Here is an 11,629-nt window from a genome sequence, read left to right on the forward strand (position 1 = left end):
TTTCGCAAGACTCTACTAGACTCATTTTGGTACAATGAGATCAACGCACCTAGGGCTCTAATATCAACTTTGTCACGACCCAGACCGTCGTGATTGGCACCCACACTAACCCTCTGGTGGGAGAACCATTACTACAACCCGACTAAGCAACTTAACCAAAAACTACGCATTTAAAGATATGAAAGCAGGTTTAAATGACTAATGAAATATGGAGTTCCCATAACTCCGAAAGTTTAAATAAAACAACTAAACAACTATTGCGGAAGTTTTACCCCTAGAACCTGAAAGTCATTGTACCAAAACTCTGTAAACTAACAATTCTAAGAAAAATGAGTGCAACCCCTAAACTAACATAAGCAAAGTCTAGCTAAACAATTTGAATCCGAAAGAATGGACTAAACTAAGAGGACTCATGACAACCTGGAAGAACTGCACACAAGCAATTACAACACAGTAAATACCCATATACAAAATACATAATCCAGTTCTCATTTCAAAAGAAATATACAACTTCCCAATATGACAGATAGACATGAACATAATAATCACAAGTGATTCTCACATGGAACCCATACCCAAACTGTTAGTGTGTCGGAACGTGACACCCGATCCAATGTATGTGTCAAAACATAACACTCGATCTAATATATGTGTTGGAACGTGACACTCGATCCAATGTATGTGTCGAAACGTGACACCCGATCCAATCAGCACAACCACAATCACAAACACGCCATACTGAATAGTACATATAGTCACATGATCAAGTAACAGTTCATGGCATGTAATGGTTCGAACATAATCATATCATTACATTCAGTTCGCATTTCCTTATTCACATACATGCATGCATACAATGAAGAAATTAACCGGCGTATATCACACAAATAGGAAAATGAAACTATCACCCACTTCAAAACCAAGCTTGAGCCCTCCTAAGACACTTGAGTCTTCCCTTTTCGGATTCTTTCCGCTTGTTCTTGGTCTAAAACAATTAATTTAACTCAAGGATCAATAAATAAGGCCTAATTTACCCGGATAATAAACAATCTATAAATCCATGGCCAAACCCAAGATCCTAATGTTCAATAGGGCTTTTTCCACCATTAACTTCAGGCCAAAACCCTCCCTCAATGATAATTACCCAAGATTCTAAGTTCTACGAATGAAATTGCGGATTATGGGAATAATAATCTTACCTTTAGCACTAGAAAGCGTGGAAAACTGTCAAGAACTGTTCTGGGCTTTCCTTGAGCTCTCATGAACGGAGTTTTGCAGAAAATAACATTTTTTGGGTTTTTCTCCGATTTAAGTCGCGACTGTTCCGCCACAGCGACCTCGCCCTGGGGGAACTAACCCGCCCCGGTGGCTTGCACAGAGACATAAAGTTGAAATTTGAGTTCCAAACTACCATTTCGCAACACACATTCAACCCTTGACGTTCAAAAACTACTCTATCACGCTAGGATTAATTTTGGGAGTTCTACTCGCCCGAATTTGAATTCGTAAAGCCATACGGGCTCCTTAACATCTTGGCTATCCATTCATGTGATCAAATTCATAATTAAACCCCCCATTCATTACCAGATTTTTCTAGACCTCACTTGACTCAGATTTCATCCAAATCTGGCCTAGGCTAGAAATTTCCAAGTCACTACTCAAAAGTTTTATGACCCAAATTATTTCCCCATTGAATTTTTCATAACGACGAGAACATGTCGTTACAGTGTGGCTTTGGACATTGATCGTAAGGGGAAGACTCAAGTCTTGGAGTGACTAGTTGGTTGAATTAAGATAAGTGGTCTCTTAAACCTTGTAATCTAGTAGAATTCGTGTATTGCCTTCATTTTGTGTGTGTTAGGAGTGATGGGATTGAGGTGAGGGATTCGTTGTTCCAATTGATAAATATTAATGAATAAAAAAGGGGATTAAAGAAAAGGCTATGTGTTGATCATGATGTTTTGTGCATTGCCTTGTTGTGACCCCTATTTGATTGATTGATGAAGTGATTGATAGCATGATAAGGACTTGAATTGCTCGAATTGTCGTCTCTTCCTTATGGTATGAGTTTACTTATTATGTGCATTGATTGTTGTACACCTTGATGAGACTTGTGATACAAAGCCGGTGGAAAATGGTTTCGGCTAGTGATATAAAGCCGATGGAAATGATCCCGGCTAGTGACATCATATAAAGTTGATGGGAAATGATTTCATCAATTGATATAATATAAAATCATGGGAAATAGTTCTGACAAGTGACATGATATAAAATCGATAGAAAATGGTTCCGACAAGAATTTGACTATTGTGACTATGCATTTTGATTCTTATATTTGACTTGTTTGTTAATTGTGATTGATACTCTTGTTACTTGTGATTGATCTACTTGACATTGAGATTGACTTACTTGATACGTATTGGCCGTTGAACAACGACTATTGGACTGTGATTATTGAGCCTTGTGAGTTGTTACTAGTAGAACTGTTAGGTTGGGCTGATTTCTGTGCAAGTTGTAGTTTTAGGAGGTTTGATTGGGATGAAAGGAGTATTCATTTTCTAGCTAGGTTGCTTCATTTATTTTTTTAAAATCACATAAAAAGTACTATAATCTACAATAATTAACAATTTTAAATATTTCAAAATCATATAAAAATTTGGTTGACTCTCAAAATCTCTCATGTTCCACATTAATAATAACAGATGGAGTAACATATATTATTTGAAAACGACATAGAAAAATTATAATAAATCATGTTAATTAACAACTTCAAATAATTTTAAAAACATAAAAAAAATTAATTGACTCTCCAATTTTAGGAATGGAAATAAAATACCAAAAATCGAATTACCGAACCGAATCATATTTTATTTGATAATTTGGTATTCGGTAATTTGGTTTTCGGAAGTAAAATTTTTGGTTTTGAATTTGGTATGAGACATTAGTACCATTTGGTATTCGGTATTTTCCGAATACCGAATTATTAACTTAATGAAGGTCATACTCATTAGTACAAGCCCAAAGAGAAAGTTAAAGAATAAACATAAACAACTCAAATACGTATGTCTTTTAGTTGTATCAATTTGTTTTTCTTGATGTTTTCTTACTCTTTGATAGTCTATTATATTGTGCCTCTACACGGAAAAAAAATGTAAATAATTGGAGAAATCATATTGACTTTGTAATACAATCGGCTACAACTTCAAAACAGTATTACCAAATATCATATCAAATCGAAGTTTAATTTACCGATTATCGAACTACCAAACAAAAATTTAAAATTTTTATATTTGGTATCTACTTTTAACTACCAATTAGCGAATCAGTGAACCCAAAATTTAACAATCCTGAACTGAATATCAAACACCTATTTTTATCAATTTTGTTTGTATCACATAAATTAATATTAAAATAATAATATTTATTGAGCCCATATCAGCCTAAGACTCCTAGATCTAGTACGTATATACAGTTACACCTTTCTTTTTTTTTCTCATATGGTAGTTGTAGCAGTTAATTATTGTTGGAAAAAAAATGGTTTTGACTTATTTATATTTCATGGGTCGGTGGACTTGTTACATCAAAGTTTGTCGGGATCACTAGTTATTTTATATGATACTTACAAAATAAGTTGATTAATTTTATTAATTTATTCTTTATTTATATTAATGGATATCAAACTAATTTATGAAAAATCTATCTATATATAATAGAAGAGGAAAAAATGTCACATGTCAGCGCCAGAATTAATAAATGTATTAAAAAGTCAATTTAAAAAAGAAAGATTATTTTTTAAAAAAAGAAACATATTAGCAATTACTAAAAAAATACATCTTTCGGTTCTTCAAAATTTATTTTTAAAATATTTTTAAAATGTAATTTTTCAATTAAAGTCAACTGTCAACACCCAAAAATTGGGATTTGATTTTTCAAATAAATAAACAGTTTCACTAACATATATATATTCTTGGATATTCAATTAGTAAAAACTTTTTACTTAAACTGTACATTTTTATATTCTTTAATTTAACTAACAAANGGAAAAATACAAACCTTATATGGAATCTGATTGGAAACGATATTTCGGACTCAACGGTGAAGGCGGAATTTCCATTTGGAGCTCGCTTCGACGAAAAGTGGGTCCCACACCCAGTATCATTTGAACCAGATTCCACAATTGCTATCTAAAGCCTCGGGAAGTGAACAAAAGGTCGTTCTAGACCAAAATCAATATTCCGAAGCTAACCTAGCTGTCAGAATTTTCATCTGAGCACGACTTCCAAGAAGGTTGACCAAAGTCAACTTTTCAAGTCATTACAATTTCCCTTTTTGACTTTATTTTTGAAATGGTGGTTATCCAAATCAATATTCAAACGAATAAGTGTTTGAAATTTGAATAATTAGTTTAAATTTGAAATTTAAAAGATAAATAGCTAATTTTATCCCTAGAAAACAGCCAACCACATAACACATGTCATCACAATAAAAATATAATATATATATATATATAGAGAGAGAGAGATAGATTGGTGAAGTAAAAAGTGGCACATGTCATCAAAATAAAAATCTAATAGTAATTACTATTTAAAAAATAAATAAATTAATACTAAAAATAAATAAAGTAAAAATTGATGGTCTATCTATATATAATAGGAGATATAAAAATTGTCACATGTCAGCACCACAAATATTCAAGAATTTTAATTGATTAAAAACATTTTTAAAATACTCTAAAAATATCATTTTAAGAAACATAAATTTTAATCTAACTATTTAAATTAGAAAAAAATGACTATCATTTTTTTTTGTTAAAAAAACTGTAACGAAAAAATGAAGGATTTTTAAATGCTTCAGATCTCAATTTTAAAGGGAAAAAATATGAAAAACGAAAATTGATTTTTTTTTTTTAAAAAAATACTGTAATAGCAATTTATATATAGCATATTTTTAGAGGTTTAAGGAAATGCTTTAAAAAATGTAATTTAGAAATATTAAAATTAAATTTGAGATAAAAAAAAAAAACTAACCGTAACTACCAACCTGATAAGTATCGTTTTAAAATTTGAATTGAAATCAATTATTTTGCTCTATTTTGCCTCCTCCTTTATAGTAAATATATATATATATATATATTCCTGCAGATCTTTTACACCACAAAGAAGCAGTAGGAATATTTGTAGGCTAAATTCATCGAAGAACAAATCTTGGATTCAGTTAATATATGTTACGGAAAGAAATTTGATCGTTAGCCATTCTTCAAATTCTTGATAATTTATTTCACATATGATTTGATAAAGTATATGTACATCGATTGATATTTTTCGTGCTTGAAGTATTTGCTCATGTATTATAAGGTACATTACATTAAATTTTACTTAATTTTCAGTCCTTTTTAATCCATAATCATAAAACTCACAAATATGCTAACTCCTATTTCTTATTTGCAACCATCTTAGAATTTATCTAATGCTATGAAAAAGTTTAGTAGAACGCATACAACTTATATATATAAATTTGGTTGGAGGTTTTTTTTTTTGTTTTTTTTTGCTTTTTATTTATCTAAATGAAGAAATATCATGTTAGGGATGCTATTACTTGGTTTTGATTTCTTCTCTTAAGTGTTAAAGATCATGATTTAAATTCTATTCATATATTTGAATTAAATTTTTTACGAAAATATAAAAAAAATAAAAAATTATGACTTTGAATTATGAAAGAATTTTAACTTATAATTGTTCTTGACATTTACAACTTCTACATATATAATAACTTTCTTTTCAACACAGATTTTTAATCCAATAAAATATAAATTTCAGAAAATTATAGTAATTGAACTCTAAAAGTTTGGATTACTGTTAATAGAGTGGATTGAGTTTTAAAATTTTTAAATGATAATGTTTACTAATCAATGTACTATATTGTATTTCCGGTAAGTCTTGCATTGTGATGTTGAGAAATATGCCTTTTGATATTACAAAAGAAGAAATATCTTAATTATAATTGACTAAAATAATATAGACTTTTAATATTACATGTTCCTAAGTGATTACGATAAATTTCTAATTTTATCCTTAGATATTCAATAATTGATTTATTAATTTATTTAAAATATGAATTGCTCTCAATTAAAATTTTGAAATAACATATACATTATATGTTAAAAGAGTATAACTTTTTTGAATTTTACCTATTCCTAAAAGTAAATTTTCTCGGGATTATAAGAGATTACTGAAAAAGGAAAAATAAAGCAGATTTTTTTTTGAGTTTTTCTCAAAAATGTTTAAGAATGTTTTTGCCTTTCTTTAGAAAATAAATGCAAATATTAATTAAAGCGGCAAGTTTCTAAAATATCTCATGAAAATAAATATTGTAATATTTTTACGTTGTAATTATTATTTTTTGCATTATATCATATTACTTTCTAATACGATGTCCATTATATTTTTGTCGGCATTTATACATTCCAAATGGCAGAAGAAAGTTAATTTCTGTTACTTTAACATATATATCTCTATTGTAACAAAGAAATGCTAATGCTCTTTACATTAATAATGCACCACTAAAAAGGCTAATTTTTTTTTTTATATAAATTAAAATCAATTTGTAATTTGTAACTATATTAAATTCAAAACTAAAATCTTGGAAATTAATTTTTGTTAAAGAATTACTTAAATTTAATGTGATATAATCATTTTTTAAAATTTAAATTTTATAGAAAGATGAAAATTTAAAAATTAAATATTTAAATAATCTGTTTTAAAATTATTTTTTAATTGTTTTAAAACTTTTTATGAAAGAATTCCAATCAACTGTAAAATGATAATGCTTAATTGCTTATTAACATTTGAATTGAGTAAGTCTTTGAAATATAATTAAAAATTCATCTAATAAGTAGAACCTCTTTAAATTAATATTGTCGGAATCATAAGATATTATTATTGTATAGAAGTATTATTTAATTAATAAATTAATACATATTTATTAATTTTAAAGAGTGTTTCAAGATTCAATGAAGTTTAATTTTTTAATATTAAAATTATTTTATTTTGCTAATTTATGTATCATATTTATTGAATTAATATAAAAAATAAATTTATTCTACATAAAGTACATGTATAATGTAGTTAATATTTAGGTTAGGAAATTTTTGATTTATTTCATGATTAGGGGTAGTTAATGTGTAGGTTGAGTTTTCAATATTAGAACTGTGTATATATCCGATTTAATCTAAAGCTTTGAGTATATTTATTGTCAATTAAAAACTTATTAGTATTATGAATTTCACCTGATTTTTAATAAAAAATTGACATGACAATTATTTTCTGAATTGAGTATATAATGGTATAATTTTTTTGATAGACATATAATGATATAATTTGATCAGCCATCATCTAATAAAATTGAATTAATTTATTTTACACTACCATTAATCTTGATTACTATTATTTTATTTTGGGAATTTGCATCAACAAAAATCACATGAATTCAATAACTCTAATGGGGAAGAAAGCTATCATGGACCATGTATCAATATAATTATTTTTGGAAAAAATATGAAAAGAATTCGTTGATTTAAGATAATTTGATAATATATATATATATATATATATAAAGCTGAATATAGATAATTTGATGTGGCACTTCTCTATAGCCAGCATTTCAATTATCTTTTATCTCCTTTTTTTGGACATTTTATTTTTGTTTTTCAATTTTTATTTGTAATTTCGAAAAAAAACTGAAAAATATTTTAATGCATCAGATCATGCTCCTTTAAAACTTTCATCATACTAATACACATTTAAGTAATGGAAGATGAAAAGATCAAAATCTTTTCATTTTTCATAACTGTTTATAAATTTAGCCTATAAAATAAAAAAAATTGAGTATTCTAATCAACAATAGTGGAATCCTTCACTTTCTCTCTTCTTCTGATGATGATGAAAATATGGATATCAAATTTTGATATTGAGAAGCGAATTTCTACCCTTGTGATTTTTTCAAGAAAAGTGAATGAGAGAATATCTCATGATCCTTCTAAAGATATTGGTGATGATGAAACTTCTAAAGATATTGATAATGATGAATATACAGCTATCAAATTTCGCCATTGAGATGTCCAACAAAATTCTAGGCTTGTGATTTCTTCAAGAAAAAAAAAAGGGATATCTTATGAATCTTCTAAAGATATTGATATTGGTGTAAAGAGAAAAATTATGTAACAAAAATTTCTCTTCAAAGTAGAAGTCTTTTTGAAAGAATGTTGATTCCTTCTATATTGAGAGAAAAAAATTCATATTGATTGAGAAATTTATAGGAAGAGTGATTAGTATTTTAAAGAATAAGAAGATTTATTTAGGAAAAAATCAATCTATTTAGGAAATTGTATTAAATTAGGAAGAGAATAAGTATTTACTAATTCATTTCTTCATTTCTTCTGTCTTAATTTCTTTTTATATATCTTTAATTAGAATTTATTTTATTTTTTTGTTAATTATAATGACATTATTTCTTCTTCTTCATTCTACTAATATTTTTCTTCTTTTATTTTGTTTTATTTTTGTGTCTTCAATTAAAATTTATTTTATTTTTTCTTATTTATTTTTAATTAATGTTTTTATGTATATTTTTTAATTTCTAATGCCTGAAATTCTATTTATTTTTTGGTATTTTGTTTTCGCACTTTGTCCAAATTTTCTTTAAAGATGATCATATTTAATCTCTTTCACTATTAAGGTTATTAATCTCTTTTACTTTATTCCTTTCATCTTATAATTAATGTTATTTATATAATTTCCTAAAATCATTTCTTTTCATTTTATTTATTTCAAGAAATTAGTTATTATAACTTTATAAGAATTGCATATATATTTTTACAGTATTTGATTTTTTATTTCTTTCTTTCTTTATTTATTTAGATATTTACATGTAACAGTAAATCTTAAATAAAAAAATGTGATGTGATATTTTTAGTCCAATATTGATATTTAATTTATTTTTATTAATGTTAAACAATTTTTCTTGCATTTCTATTAAAATAATTGCTTAAAATTAAAATTACTCTTCCCAAAAAAAAATATGCCTCGAATTTTATTTTATTTTTGGAGTTTTTTCTAATTTTAAAACTGAAAAATTATCAAAAATAAAAAATCACCACATTTAATTCTTATCATCATCAATGATATTAATTTCCTTTACTTCCTTCCCTTAATTTCATTATTAATGTTGTTATATTATTTCCTTAAATTACTTATTTTCCTTTCTTTGTTATTTTATTTTTTGTTTATTATAACTACATAAGAATTGTAATTTTTTTTTAACGAATTTGATTTTGACATTCTTCTTATAAATTTTAAATCATTTCATAGTCCAACATTGATAATTATATGGTTTATTTAAAAAATCTTTTATTTATTTATTTTTATTAATTTTTCTAACATTTTTATTAAAATAATTGCTCAACATTAAGATCACTCTTCTCAAAAAAATTGTGCCTCGAATTTTAATTTTTTTTTTTTAGCGTTTTTTCTAATTTTAAAAAACTTAAAATCTTATAAAATATGAAATATGACCATATTTAATTCTTATAATCATCAATGCTATTGATTTCTTTTACTTCCTTCCATTAATATCACTATTAATATTGTTTACATTATTTCCTTAAATTACTTATTTGTACTTTTTCATTTATTTTATTTTTTATTTCTAAGATTAATTATTATAACTATATAAGAATTAATTTTATTACAGAATTTGATTTTTCCTTTTTCCTTATAATTCTTAGATTATTCCTTAGTCCAACATAGATATTTATATGTTTTAATAAAAAACAGTTTCTCTTATATGTTTCTTAAATTAATTGCATAAAATAAAATCATTTTATCATTTTAAAAATAATAAGAAGTGTTTTTATTCATTGCTCAATTTTTATTTGTATAAATAGGAAAATAACCGTTATGTTTTTCATAATAAAGCTATATCAATATTTTCACATTTTTTGTTAATACTTTTTTCTTTTCAATTGTCTCATTCTGTTATTACTAATTTTATTTGTTTTTTAATATTGACTTTGAATTGTATGTAATGGTGATTTTTTCATAAGTTACAAAGTTTTTAAAACGAATTTCAATGTACAATTGATGTAATATCAAATGAGGAAAAACGAAAAACATAATGAGTACAGAAGATGCAAAATATCATTGTTACAAGATTCTTTATTTTAGATGTAATATATGCAAAGTCGATTCACAATTTTGACATTCTTAAAATGACTTTTTCATATTTTAAGTAGGTGTTTGGACATAGATTTCAATTGTTTTTGTTATTTGATATTTAGAAAAATTGAGATGTATTTTGTTATACTTATTGCAAAAAATATTTGAAATAATATTCATATTTGAATATAGTTAAATACAACTTCTAAAATGATAAGTGGGATGCAAAACACAATTCAAATTTGAAGTAAAACTTCAACTAGGATTTGAAATTTTCATGATCATATGTTGGTTCTCAAATAAAATAAAGAATTATTCCTAAAAAAAGAAGAAGAGCATAATTATTATGATTCAATAGAATAACGTATTTGATGCATCATTCATTCATCTCTCTAAATATATAAGTTTGGCGAAAAAAAAGTCATTTTATAACAACTTTATTTATGTTTATCATATAGAAGTATAGATTATCGTGTTCGACTATATATTTTGTCTTAACATTTAACTTCTTAAAATTATATGTGAAGTACTTCAAATTTACAAATCTGTTTTGTTCTTGAAAGTTAATTAGAACAAAAATGAGTTTAATTTGATACTTGTCATGTATAAGAATTATTGCACTATTTAATTAAACTTATCACTTGAAATAAATTAGTTTTAATCAAAATTAAATATAACATGTCTTCAAATAAATAAATAAATATCCCTAAATAGGATCATAGTTCGATCTTTTTATGGGGAAAACCTAATTCAAAAAGACAATTATCTTTTCTTCTGATAATTTTTTATGGTGTTTTTAATTTATTTTGAAGATTCATTTTATTTTTAGTATCGTTTGTGAAGAGGTAATTTTTTTTTATGGGTGTAAGCAAAACAAATTATTTCATCAGTTTCAAATTAATTTATAAAAAATCATTTTTCAAATTAATTTATAAAAAATCATTTTTCAAATTTTACTAATATTCGCGCGGTTAAATTTACTAGTTTTTTATAACATTAAATTAGGGATGATAATTATCTTTTCATGTTTGAATAAGATTAAAGATCTTCATTACAATGATTAAATTCAAACAATTTATAGTTAATTTGTAATATCGCTTTTATTTAATGAAGCTATACTCTATTATTAACTATGATTATATTGTATATATTCCTTTTATTTATAAATAAAACTCATATCTCATGTTGTTATTTTTGTTTTGCATTTTAATTATTTTTGGTGTAGTATAGGAAAAGCTCAAACACATATAACTTAATTTTTTTTCAGGAAACAAACACATAAATCAATTGAAATAGTGCAATTTATGAATTAATTCATAAAAGCCTTTGAACATACTACAAGATTATTTAAATAAGTGCACGTTCTTCGATCTCTATTTTCACAAGCATACAAGTGTCAAATATATATATATATATAT

Source organism: Solanum stenotomum, chromosome 11, assembly GCF_019186545.1.
Source record: "Solanum stenotomum isolate F172 chromosome 11, ASM1918654v1, whole genome shotgun sequence".
NCBI lineage: Eukaryota > Viridiplantae > Streptophyta > Magnoliopsida > Solanales > Solanaceae > Solanum > Solanum stenotomum.